The sequence below is a fragment of the Zonotrichia leucophrys genome, chromosome 4 (genome assembly GCF_028769735.1).
Source record: "Zonotrichia leucophrys gambelii isolate GWCS_2022_RI chromosome 4, RI_Zleu_2.0, whole genome shotgun sequence".
In the NCBI taxonomy this organism is placed as follows: Eukaryota; Metazoa; Chordata; class Aves; order Passeriformes; family Passerellidae; genus Zonotrichia; species Zonotrichia leucophrys.
In genome coordinates, this window is record NC_088173.1 from 26433158 (window position 1) to 26446597 (window position 13440).

The 13440-nt window shown below is 41.1% G+C and overlaps 1 protein-coding gene across 6 annotated transcripts in view; it reads left to right on the forward strand.

Annotated features, from left to right (window-relative positions):
• The first annotated feature begins 3013 nt into the window (after positions 1-3013).
• The window catches only part of NFKB1 (nuclear factor kappa B subunit 1), a 57792-nt gene continuing 47365 nt past the window's right edge, over positions 3014-13440 (forward strand). For 3 of the 6 annotated variants that reach the window (XM_064710890.1, XM_064710888.1, XM_064710889.1), the window contains exon 1: positions 3087-3194. The gene's annotated coding sequence lies outside the window, so the exon portion shown is untranslated. Of the gene's footprint in view, positions 3195-3461; positions 3751-13440 lie in introns of those variants that run through there. The other 3 variants (XM_064710892.1, XM_064710893.1, XM_064710887.1) reach the window with 2 other exon arrangements.

Below are 13440 nucleotides of genomic sequence, written 5' to 3' on the forward strand. Positions count from 1 at the left end.
CAACTTCATTAGGGCTTCATATACATTTTCAGAATGAGGACACCATACTAAAAATACAACTTTTTTTTTTTTTTTAACATATTGTCTTCCTGTGATAGTGGTGGATTCAAGCTATAGGAGACAATGGCAATGCCAACAGCAAATATTGGCTAAACACTGACAACCTCTAGGAGACTGGAGTGTGCTAAGATGATCACTGACCACTGCATAAAGCAAATCAGTTTTTTATTTAGAACTTCTGGATTATCTGGATGAGAAAGAAATAATGGATTGACCAGAAATAGATTTGGCAATGAAGATGAGCAGTTGAAAGCTTTAAAAGGAAGTGTCTCTCAGTAGCTATTTTAGACTTTCCCTTATCTTTTCCTGCTTTAGCCTCAAACCTGCTACGTCAAAGGGAATGAAAAGAGCCTAACCTGATTCCAATACATACGTCAGAAACAGAAGACAAATAATGTAAGAAACTTTCATGAATTTTTCCAATCCAGGCAATCAATTAAAGATTGATTATTTTTAAAATCTCTGCTTGACTTAGATGTTTATCTATCATCAGTTACAGGATTAAAAAATACTGAGGCCAAAGACTTCTAACTTTGGAAAGAAAACTGTATATCTGTATTTCCAGAGCAAACCTAGCAGAGAAGAGACTCAGCTTCTAAATTGCATCTGCATATCAGGAAACTTAAATGCACCCCACCTGATTGAGGTGAAACAGCCTGGTTAAGTGTACAGCTGGAAAGCCTTTCCCTCAGAGCACCTGCCCAGCTACCAGAGACACGGCTACAACCAATTCACACAGCTCCCCTCCGCTCAAGAGCAGGCATTTGCTCCTTTGGGTCCAGGTGTGATCACCTGCTCTGCATCTCTGGGCTGGCATTGTCCAGGCACTGCAGTAACGTGATGGCAATACCAGAAACCAGTGTTATTCAGGAAATAGGCAGCACTCCATCACTGCAAACCACTGAGCCTGTATTATCTGCCCGATTTCCTCAGTGGTTGGAATGGAATTTTTTGGCTCTTCAAGTGGAAATCCTGTGCTAAAAAGCAGTACATTTATCTAGAGTGTCCTGTGAAGATAATTTTACCAAAGTGTGGGCTTACAGCCTGGCACTACTGTGGGTGTCAGTAGAAATGACATTTAAGTTACAGTATTAGGCTCTAAAAAAGGCAAATTTATGCTTTAAATGTAATTGAGAAGAGGATTTTATTGTAAAACCTAGATCTTTGTGGAAGCTGCTTAAGATTTCACAGGAAAAGCTGAGCCTGAGTACTTGAATACATGTCCTTTTAAAATAAATCCACCAGGTAAGTCTCCTTAAGTTTTGGAACTTATCCACCTCGTCAGATTTCCTGGTACTTGTTCATACAGGTTTTGTCCTGTGAGCACACCTTTGATTAGCTATGACATGGCACCTTTCCTTTCAAATGAATCTTATTTTGAAACTTCTTTGTATTTAAAATCCATCTAGACTTCCTCCTTCAAGGGCTTTGGGACACAATTCTTTTCTCACTTGTCCTATTAATTCAGTGTCTTTTCTTCCATTAAAAAAAATTAATATTGGGTCTTAAATGTCCAGGAATATCCCCATAAAATAAGGAAAACATGTTTTACTAGGAAATGCTGAGTCACTCTCAACTCCCAGTTTATACCGGGAAGAGAATGGGGGAGTGCATTTTTAGAATTGCATCACAGAGCATGAGTGGCAATCCAAAAAAAGGAAATTACTCTCTCTTCATACATATTTATGTGTAACACGTAGGAAATGTCATTTCTCAAGAAAGCAGAGAAAATCCTGAGCTCTCTTTTGCACTCTCAGCACTCATTTTAAATAGTGTCTCTGTGCTCCATCCCAGAGATGTGGCACAAAATGTAACATGAGAACTTACTCCCTTCATGGTAAAACGGAGTAGGTTCATTTCATTTTGTTCCAGTCAACAGGTGGTTTATGAATTTACTCTATTCCTTTTGAGCATATTTATGCTCTAGGTTACAATTCCTTGCTTCAACACAAAAAAAACAAAAACAAAAAAAGCAACAGTCATATTCCTTGGTTCCTTTATATGTTTGGGGGGTTTTAAATCCTTCTTTTAAATTATGATTTTTCTTTGTGTCATTCGTGAAGCCACATGTCATGTGGCCTTAGCATAACAAAACTCCCCAGAGGTGTGCAGCTGACTTTCTGTGCAAACACACATTCGGCGAGCTATGCTGGATGCTCATCTGAGACACCCTTAGCAAACCAGACGTTTAGGATTCAGCATAAAGATATTTTAACTTGTTTTACATAGCATTTAAGTGTGGCACTAGCTGACTTGCTTCAGCCTTGGTTAAATGTGTCTGAGAGACTTGATTACTATGCTGCAAACCTGGATTCTGGTATTAAAAATCATATTATTGATGGCTGGCACTGTTCAACAGAAGTCAAGTTACCCGTGAGCCTGCTCTGTCACAAACTGTGTAAATCTACATAAAAATGGTGCTGTGCATCCTGTACCCCCTGCCCAGTGATGTTGTCAGGCATCGGGCGGCAAGAATTGGTAAATTTCCTTTAAATGAAGTGCCTGTGAAAGTGCCAGGCACTGCATCAGGTGGGTTAAATTCACTCCATGCAGAGTCTCTCCCTCCCCTTCCAAACTTTACTTTTAGAGGTCAAACAAACTCTGGCAGCCACCGGGTCGGGCCGGTCTCCACAGAGGTGTCGCGAATGCCGCCGTGGGCCAAGGAACGTGGGCAAGGACGGGATTATCCCTGCGGTGGCGGTGCCTGCCCTGGGATGAAAGGACCCGCGTGTTTGCGCGGTTTCCCCGGGCGGGAGGGCCTGTCCCCGGCTCAGGGATTCCGTGGCCAGCGGCTGGCTCGGCAGCAGGCGCTCCCCGGTTCCTTCTCCGCCGCGGCCGCGCCTCCTCCAGCCCCGGCGGCCGCCGCTGCCGCCTGGCCCCGCCCGCGCGGCCCTCAGCGCTGCCGGAGCGTCAGCGGGAATTTCCAGCCAGGAAGTGCGGCGGGCCGGGGGCAGGGGCGGAGGCTGCGCAGGCCGGTGCCGGGCGGGTGCCCTCGCCGGTGGGGCGGGAGGGAAGGAGGGGGAAAGTCCGCGCGGAGCCGGGAGGCGGGCGGCACGCCGCGTTACATGGCGCGGCGCTGAGGGACCGCCGGCGGCACAGCGCGACGAGGAGGAGGCGCCGCCAGATCTGTCCCGGTGAGCCCCAGGCGGCCCCTGGCCCGCCGCTCGCTGCCTTCTTTCTCCCCTGTCTCCGCGTCCTCATCGCCTGGCTGCGCTCCCTCTGTCCCGCATGAGCGGGGCGGGAGCCGGCATTTCGCTGGGCTGGGCACCCTCGGAGCTCCGGTGTGCCGCGGGAGGCTGTGCCCGCTCCAGCCCCGCGCCTGTGCCCTGGGCGCCGGCAGGGATTGCCGCGGCTGTCGCCTGCAGCCAGCCCGGGGAGCGCACGGGATGCCGGCTGTGCTGCCGCTGTGTTACCGGGATCTTGCTGGCCAGGGAAGGGGTGTCCCTGACAGCAAAGTGAGCGAAATTTGCAAGCCCAGCCTGTGGCGCTCGCACAGCGGGTGCTCGTAGGCAAAGGAGGTGCTGCGTTTGTCGCTTTTGGTTTCGAAGGTGACACACGTACGTGCTGAGCCCGGGACGCGGCCGGGGCCGGCAGTGCGGGTGGTCACCACGAAAACGCGGGTTGGTACCGGCAGCTCTGGATGACCGGGCCTTGGGTGCTGCCCGAGAGTGTCGCAGAGTGTGTTAAAAGGTACGAAATAGTGAGGGTTTAAAGGTAATTTAGTTGCAGGTGGTGAAACCGAAAAGTTCCCCGTCGCGACGGGGAGTATTACTGCACTGATTTCTCGGTTACATTTGACCTTGAAACGCAAGAATATCGAACTTCTCATCTTCACAACGATTTTTTTTTCATATATTGGTGCTTTCTGCTTTGATGGTAACTTTGGTGAAGGAGGCTATTGACTTATTTTCCGTGAATGTGAATCGGAGTATTGTTTCTGTGACATGAGGTATGTGCTCTTGGGCCATTATCATCATGTGTGTACTGCGGCATATTTTCAAAATAAGTAAATCTCAGTGCCTATGAGCATTTGGGGAATAAGACTTTGGAGGCAAGGGATCATCTACTGCATTTCAACTTCCTGTCTTAAAATGCACAAAATCTTTGCTTAAGAATAACGTTTTAAAGGAAATACAGATTATTGTTATCATTATTTTTTTAAGTGTTTTAAAGTGCTTATTATATTTGGCATGCTTTGTGCTTCAGAAGTCCTCTTTTCACTTACTCTGTTCACAGAGAAAAGTGGATGAATTCTTTGCTCTATCGCCTTGTGCCTTACGTGCTGCAGGGTGCTGCCACCAGCGCTGTCAAGCTCACGGAACAGGGTTGAAAATAGAGCACTTCGATTTTATTGACATCTGGAGTCTCTCTGCTATGTACTGTGCGGTATCAACTTTTGAAGTAGTATTTCAGTCAAAGCATTTCTGTTCTTTCATGAAAGAAAGTAGCTGCCCGTTCTAGGAAAGCGTTAACCAAGACGTCATTCTAAGACAGCATCCTGTCTGCAATGTTTTGTAATCTACAGAAATTACTACAGTTTATGAGAAAATGAAAGAGAAAAAAGTAGCCTGCAACCATCCAGAAGCAGATGCTCTGTTCCGTAATTTTCCCTGGCCCGAGGATTTAGCTAACAGTTACGCTGAAATACTGTTGTCAGGATGTGCCATAGTGCAGAGATTTCAGGGAATCTCAGGGCTGAAATCTGTGCAAGATATGTTAAAGAACTTAATTTGAAATACGAAACAGAAGGGAAAAAGCTTTTTTTCATTCCATCCTTTGTCCCCTTTATAAAGAAAGAAATGTCAGTCAGTGGCAGAGTCATCAGTTTCTCATGCAAGATATGAATACATTTTGAGTTAAGATTATAAAACAGAACAGCTTTATATCACTTTGCATTGTGTTGTATGCTTTTAAAAAACAGTGTTGTAACAGATTAACTTCCTATCTGTATTCACTTTGTTCCAGCAACACCTTGGTAGTGTTTTTTGTAGTATTTATTTTTAAATCAGAAGAGTTTGCTGGATATAAGTGCTGGGACAGAGAAAAGGAATAAGAGGGAGAGAGAGTGGTGTTTCATTTATGTGCACATTTGAAGATATCCTGCTTCATTTGTTGAAAAATAGCAGTTCTGGTTGTTTCTCTGTTACTGTGTATTTTACTTTTGAAAATTAATTTAAATAATAAATGTAAGTTTATTTTAAAATTTTACTTCCAAAAATTCAATGATAAATTTAATTTACTTTTTCCTTGAGGTGGCATTATGTGATTTCAATAATAGATACATACAAATAAATATTATTGACATAAATTTATTAATTAATAGATTTTTGAGTTTCCTTTTCATTGCTGCCTTTTCCAAAACCTTCCCATGCCACTTTCTCAATGAACACGTGCAAACTCCAGAAATATGTTCAGTTAGCAATTCATATTATTGTGCATATTGCTGACTCTGGAAGGACAGGAAACTAAGTTTGAAGGCCTGTGAGTCTTTACTATAGAAGGTGCTTGTAGTGCAAACTAGATGTTCATTTTTGAAGTTGCAAAGATACAGTGAAAGACAATATATCTTTTACTGACTTACAGTTGGCTTTTTGATATAGCTAGTGCTGAGAAAATTCAACTGACAAAATTCAGAGATGTTGGTTAATTCTCCTGTGTTTTCATAGATTGCTTCAAACTGTGCTTGCTAAAATACTTTCACCATTCAGTGCTGTGTGTGTTTGCCAACTCTAAGTTCAAAAGTGTCAGTCATAAAGAAAGTTGTTACTTGTTTATGTAAGCAACTAATGAAAACTCTACAGTTAGTTAAAAATTCTTTCTTTCAACATACTGATAGCTTTCTTTTGGTTCTCTGACAAAATAACACAGCTATTACAAAACAAAGAGAAGATAATGAATGTTTCAGGCAGGTAATGAAAAAAGCAATTCCTGGGTTTGGTCACTTTTAGCTCTGACAGAGGTATTTTAGAAGTGGAAGTTGTAATTTGATGTCCTTTAAATAAGCTGTGAACCTTTTATGAAGTTCTGTGTTGATAAGATCGTAATTATGGTTGTCATTAACTGTGCCCTTAGGTCAGTCAGGCACTAAGTTTGCATCTAACTTTGAGCATAGACATAATTCGGTGAATCTTCTTCAGTGCTTTCATTTGAACATGTGTTTTGATGAAGCACTGTTGACAGTTTCAAAAGTAAGGCCTTAAAAGTTGTTTCAAGTTATTATGGTCTCAAGGTAAAATCCTTTGTTTAGCACTTAGGTGGAGCTGACAGATCATGTGCAGGGAGGAAGCTTCTGCTCCAAGCATTATTTCCCCCTTTCAACTCCTGTGTTCTTTTGAAAAGCAGGGGCAGGTAGATACACTTTTCCCCCCCCGTCATTTAAAATACTCAACTGAAATAGCCCCATGTTTCATTGTGTCCTCCAAGCAAACTGTCAGCAGATCAAGAGCAAAGTAGAACTGAGTTGCGTGGTTTGGGTTTGTTTGGGTTTTTTTTTGCTTGGGTTTGGCTTTATTTTTTGCTTCTTCTAGAGGTCGTGTTTCCATCCGCTTAGACTCGGGCAGATTTTAGCACACAAATAAAGTATAAACAAAGGAAGCAGGTGGGTTTTTGGTCTTATTAGTTTAATCCAAGTGAGTTTTGTCGTGTCATTGGTTACTGTACAACATTGGGACTGCAGGAGTTTTGCAATTTCTTTGGAAAAAGCAAAAAACTAAACATTAGTTACCCACTTTGCATCTGTAATTTGTAAACAGGGTATGACTGTGATTGTGCTGGACTCAGCTCTACCTGTTTGGTTCCCCTTACTGGTGCTGTGTAAGCAGTTGATTCTGTCCCGTTACGACTGCAGTGGCTGTTCAGAACCAAAAGGACACTGAGAATCCCTTAGTTCACCTTTGTGATTGCAGTGGAAACAGCCCTGGCTATTTTCTGCTTACTAAGCGAGGGACTGTGTCTTCAGTGGGAGCCCAGAGCCCGTGTGACTGTACCTGGTGAGACAGCAAACCTCGTGTGAGATGCACTTCTGCAGCTGGGGGTTACGTGTGCTTGGCTTCTCAGAAACACTGTTCTTCCCGTGCCCCCTCTGCCCCTGCCAGAAGGGGAAAAAACATAGGGACAGGTTTCCAGCCTAATATTCATGATTCATTACACTTCAGGCTTATTAAATGGGTGTGTGTGGCTTCTTAAGTTAAAATTTGACTTTGATGAACAGCTTTTATAGGAGCTAGAGCTATTTGCAAAGAACATTCAGTGATTGATTTTAATCTGGGGGAAAAAGTAACAGCATTTTAACATCCTATTCAGGAGTTCAAGTAACATTAGCACCCCACATGGCTAAAGTACAATGTAGTTACTACAGCTGTTTTTCTGTGTTGAACCTCAGTATTTTTACATCTACTTAGCATTATACATGTACCAGAATATGTTTGCCGTATATTTGAATACTGTTTATTCCTTTGGTTTAAGTTGCTTTGAATGTGTTTTAACAAAAACATTCTAACTTTATTCCAACAATATCACGGAAAAACAGTTTGTATGTTTATGGCATTTTAGTATTTCCTCTTGATATATTAATTCACTACTTTGATACTTGGGAAAGGAATAAAACAAAAATTCTATTTGCAAACATAGCTAATAGAATATCTTTTAGGTAGTCCGGTTACTCTTTGACAAGGAAATTTTCTTACACTGTGATTTTTTTTTCTTCAGATTTAGTTGTTACATGCTATAATAAATTTGGTTCTAGGTTTCATAAAATAATTATGCCCCCAACAATTCTGATTTAGAGCACCACACTTGTGAAATCTCAAGTACTTGTGATTTATTTAATTTCCAAAATATTCTGTACTTTTTATACTGTTGTCAAGTAATGCATCTGCTCATGACTGAAAATACTTGAAAATTTTAACTTCAGCAATTAAAAACATTCAAAAATATATAAACACAACTGCCAGGTCCCACCCAACAGGAAATAATAAGCAGGCTTAATTAGTCACAAGAGGAGGCAATTTGGGCTGTTATATTAGAAAAACAAACAGTGTCGTTTAGGGTTATGTAGTATTATTGCAGCTGCAACGGTGTGTGGATGACAAAAACTCTGCAGAGGAAATTAGAATCTTTGATCAAAATGTCTCTCTGTAAAAACTTTTTTGCACTTGTATATGAGAAATTGTACTCAAGTCTTTGTTGGGAGATTACACATCTTTGAAGTACCAGAAGGAATGTGAAAAATACAACTCCTTATGCCACTTTTGTGAAAATTGAGTGTTGTTTCCTTAAAACAGCTCCCTACATCTCCCAGGTATTGAAGTCCTAGCTGGGAGAAGAAATAGTAGTAAACATTTTGACATTTGAAGGCAAGTTTCAAATCTGTTTCATTACTGACTTTAATCCCTTCAAAATAACATAATAGATGTGGCTTTGTCAACATGAGCAAGTTAACAACAATTTCTTGTGTTTTTGAACGTATTTTTCTTTAATGTTTGTCCTGAAAACATCTATGCCAATATTGTGGGTGAAAGTATGCATGATGTTCCCTTAATATTTGAGTTCTGTTTACTTTGTATAATACAGAATACATTAGCTCTTTCTCATCTCTTACTTTGAATTCAGAGTTTTGTGCTCTGGAGCTGTACATGTGGAACTCAGGGCAGAATAACTGGGTTCCAGGGGAAAGGAAGTGCTGGTTGAAGGGCAGAGGTGGCCAGAGGCGAGGTGAAAAGGCTGTGCAGGGAAAGGGGTGGCAGCATCCTGGCTTCGAAGGGACTGCAGCGGTGAAAGGCTGAAAGTGAGCAGCGTGGATCCTATCTCTGCTTTGTCAGAGCAGATCCTGCTCTGGCCTCCAGCCAAAATCATCTCAGCAGCTCTTGTCCTGCTGCCAGCCCTGACCCAGCAACCCAGAGAGTCTATTGCACAATACCTTTTCCCAGCATCTCTGTTTGCAGAATGCAAATCTCTGAAACAATTGGCCCTATACAGATACAGATTATGTTTTGCAAAGGATGGAAGACTGAGGCTCAAGTATGGATAGTTGCCACCTAAAGTTAAGGAGGCAACAGCAGGTTAAACACATTGTCCTGTCTGTACAATACAGTACTTCTGTATTTCTGCCTCAGTACTACATAGTTGCTGCAGGAATTCTGAAAATTCGGTGCTGTTCCTAAAAATATAATTCTCTATAATGAGATCATCCACCACGCTTCATCGCCCTGATGTAGTAGAAATATACTTACAATATATGAAAGCGACACATCTTTGCTTCATTTTCATCCTTATTCCTCTCTGTTTTTAGTAAGCAAAATAAACAGGCTAAGAGCATAACCACACTGAATTTAATTCATTTCATTCAGTGTCCTGTTAAAGAAGTTTATTTTTAACAGGTAAATTCCAGTGAAAGCCAGCCTAAAGAGAAAAAGCACTCTGCTAGAAAACTTTCAGGAAAAATTGTTCTTTCAGTTTATCAAGTTGGTTGAGATGTAGTAGTTGAGTTTCCTATTGTGAGGCTTGCATTCTGAATCCCAGCCTTGAAAGGTGAGAACAGGATGATGTAAAACATGTAATGAACTAAGAGATGGTTTAAATAAATTTCCTTGTGGAACAACATCCATCACACTAATTTCAGTTCTCAAGTGCAATGAACTGGGTGATAAAGATCATGTTTGTCTGTAGAAAGGGAGAAGTCACATTCCAAGTTTTTAGGGATTGGATTGGATACTGGTGTCAAAAAGAATGAGGGTTCACCTCATGCTTAAAATTCAGGCTGAAAGTTGAAGAGAAGTAAAGGGAAGGATCTGGACCCTTGAAAAATCAGGGGGGCTGAAAACAGTTGGATAGTGAAATTTGCTTTTTAAAAGGTAAACAGACACAGTGAATGTGGGAGAATAACAGGGAAGCGCTCTGAAATCAAATGATTGAGATAAGAGAAATGAGAGTTCTTGTTCGTGGATTACAGCATTCCTACATTAATTATGTTGTTTTCATTTTAAATGGCTGCTTCTTTTGAAGCTTTAGAACAAATACTTAGAATACAATAAATCATGTTCTTCCAGCTGTGCCACTTGTACCTTGTATCATTTGGTTATTAAGGAGGAGCAGTGGTGCAAAGTACCTGCCATTAGGTTTGCTTGGTTGTTTGGTGCAACAGTCATCTCCTGTATGTGTATCCATGACTTCCTAGGTTTTCTCTCTTTTTCTTTCTATTTAAACCGTTTTCACAATGGCAATTGACCTGCTGTGAAGGGAAAGGAATATGTATGCACATGCACACACATCCCACACTTATTCTCAGAAGGTGTAATTGTGTGGGTTTGGGCAAGTTTAGCTGGATTTTATGTTTTTCTGTTGCACTAGGAGCTAAATGAAGTTTCTTCACTGACCTTTGAATTTTCACACTTATAAATACTGTGAATTGAAATGTCTAGCTTCCTGTGCCCCATTATCTGAAAAACTTTAGACGGTCTCCAGGGTGGAGACTGCTGTGGTTAATTGTGGTCTGCAGGTGTTGGGGTATTTTTTTATTGTAGATTCTAGTTTGCAGTACAATTTGTAGGAATTGGAGGAATATGCAGGAAGCAGGCATCTATAATAACATGAACTTCCACAGAGCAATTTTATTCCAGCCATCTTCAAATGAGGGAGGTGGCAATCTCTGACCCGTAATACAGCTCATGTAATGAGAGAATGAGCAAAGCTGCTTGAGGTAGATGCTAATCTTACCACCTGATGCAAATGGGAAAGGTGCTTAGAAACTGGAGCAGTAAGGGAAGAGGCCAATTAGAGGTCACACAGGTAGTGCTAGGATCTATTTTTCTGTGTCTTTTTGGGGTTTTGATCATGTGACTTTGTGGATTTGCATCAATTTTAATGTAAGAGGAAGTGTACGGATTTGTGAACTTAATAAATCCTAAGGACACAAGTGGTTATTTGAGGGTAGGGCTCCCAGAACACTTTTGTGATCTGTTTGGCTTTGGAGAGGACAAAACATAGTGAAACAGTAATTTAGAAGGTTTTCAGTGTTTCATAGTGTTTTCGGTCATGTGGAAGGGTTATTTTAAGCAGCTGGGTTAATCTTTGTCTAGGCCCTGATAAGGCAATTAAGTGTGAGTTTACATACACAAAGGTGTATGTTTGCACATCTAAATTATAATCTGTTCATAATAAACTGGCTTAACATTCAGGCCAGAGAAATGTCTGTAACCCCTCCCTCAAGCAGTGGAGCTGATCTGAACATGAAAGATCTCAAGTTAAGAGGCATCTGCACTTATGATGTGAGAGAGGTTGTGTTTAGTACCTGGTTAGGCATTCATTAGTTAGTACCTACCTACAGCTGACTGGGTGCTATGTCACTGGTTACCTTGCTGCTTCCAAGGGTCATGTTCATGGAATAATGAAGTAGTTTGGGTTGGAAGGAACCTCAAAGATCATCTAGTCCCAGCCCCCCCAAATTCCCTGGGTGGAGACACCTTCTGCTACCATAAATTTTCCAAATTGCTCCAAGCCCCATCCAACCTAACACTTCCTGGCATAGGGCAGCCACAGCTTCTCTGGGCAACCTGTTCTGGTGCCTTGCCACCCTCACAGTGGAGGATTTCTTCCTTATACCCAATCTAATCCCCCCCTCTGTCAGTTTAAAGTCATTCCCCCTCATCCTGTCCTTGTGAAAAGTCCCTCTCCAGCTTTCCTGGAGGCCCTCCTCAGGTACTGGAAGGTGCTTTAAGGTTTCCCTGAAGCCTTTTCTTCTCCAGGCTGAGCAGCCCCAGCTCTCCCAGCCTGTCTGCAGGAGAGGTGCTCCAGCACTCTGAGCATCTTCATGGCCAGACTTACTCCAGCAGGTCCGTGTGTTCCTGGTGCTGAGGAGCCCAGAGCTGAACATAGCACTGCAGGGGGAACATCTTTAAAGGCTGTTGTTTTGGTGTCACTATGTTCACTGCATCAGCCAAAAAGCCAGAAATTACTGTTTTTAAAAGGTGAAACTGAAGGGCTGATTCAGATGGATGTAGGGTTTTTTTTTTTTTTCCTAAATAAGTTCTAATTTTTACATCAAAATACTTTAAGTGAAAAGTTTTCAGAAGTAATGCCTCTGCGCTGTTTTTCCACTTTTGGAAAGTCACGTATTGTAGAAGTGTAGGTGTGACCAGAAGTGTGGCAGGTGTGAGGACACTGCCCCCAGAGTTCTGCTGGAGGGAGAGAGGTGCAGCCTGAGGAGCTAGAATAGGGCAAAGGAAATAGAGCCTACTATTATATTTATCCTGTGGCTTGCAGAAGAAGCTGTGAGATGCTTTGTTTGAAAGTTTGGCAAAGTATATGTATGTATGTATATATATGTGTATATATATATATGTATATAGCAAACAGGCAAGTGGGCAGATGCCATTCATGTTAGCTCCTCAGAATATTTTATTTTTCTGAACGAGCATGTTTACCATGTCATCTGGTACCTTCAAGATTTTGGAACACAATTTTGCATATGTGACTAATGAAATTTTAAGTATTTAAATATTGGACATCACAAACCAAGATTTTTAGGACTAATTTTTATTCAATTTATGCCAAAGAAATTTGGCATTTGCACTCAGTTACCTAATCAGGGTGTAACAAGAGGGTGGGTATTTTCTGACACTTTGTAAGAAAAAGCTGGCTATTGAGGTCTTCAGATTGTTTTCTGTAATAGCTACACCTTTCAGTAAGAAGTGTTTGACAAAATATCTTACAAGTTATTTCAGTGATTTAAGTAACTTGTCAGTTGGTGATAATGTTATTTATATTTTTCTATGGAATAGAAGGCAAATAAAAACATCTTAGTAAATTTCGTTGTATCCTGAAGGTTTTATCACACTTTGTATGTTGACTTTTTCCATAAAGTTGAGTAATAACAATGGCGAAAGGTTGATGAAAATAATGCTTTGTGGAATGTGCCTATGAGCTAATGTGATTGACTGGTGTTTTTTTATCTTGCTGAAATCTTGTTGTATTAGGTGATGAAGTACAGCATGGGTGACATTGGCTGCTTGTTATATCTGTTATTAATTTTTGACTGAAATCTTATGATCAGTTATTTGGTATTTGAAGAAAAACTATAAATAAATATTACCCTGTAAATATTTCTAAAATCGATTTACAGTCAGGTGGGTACTTTATTTTCTAGTCTGAAAAGCAGTTGTACCCACATAAACATCTTTTTCATTGAAGTCATCTGTGCATTAAATAAAAATAAAATGGAGAAATAGGAGACACATTTTCTACTTTGTGGGGTGACTTGTCTTTGGAGATAGTTAACAAGCAGAGTTGAGCCTCCATCAAGGTGAAGTACCCAAGTATTCCAATTTTCTTTTTGATAATTGCCTTTCTAGTTCCTGTAGGAGGTACATGGTGACTCAGTTTTTC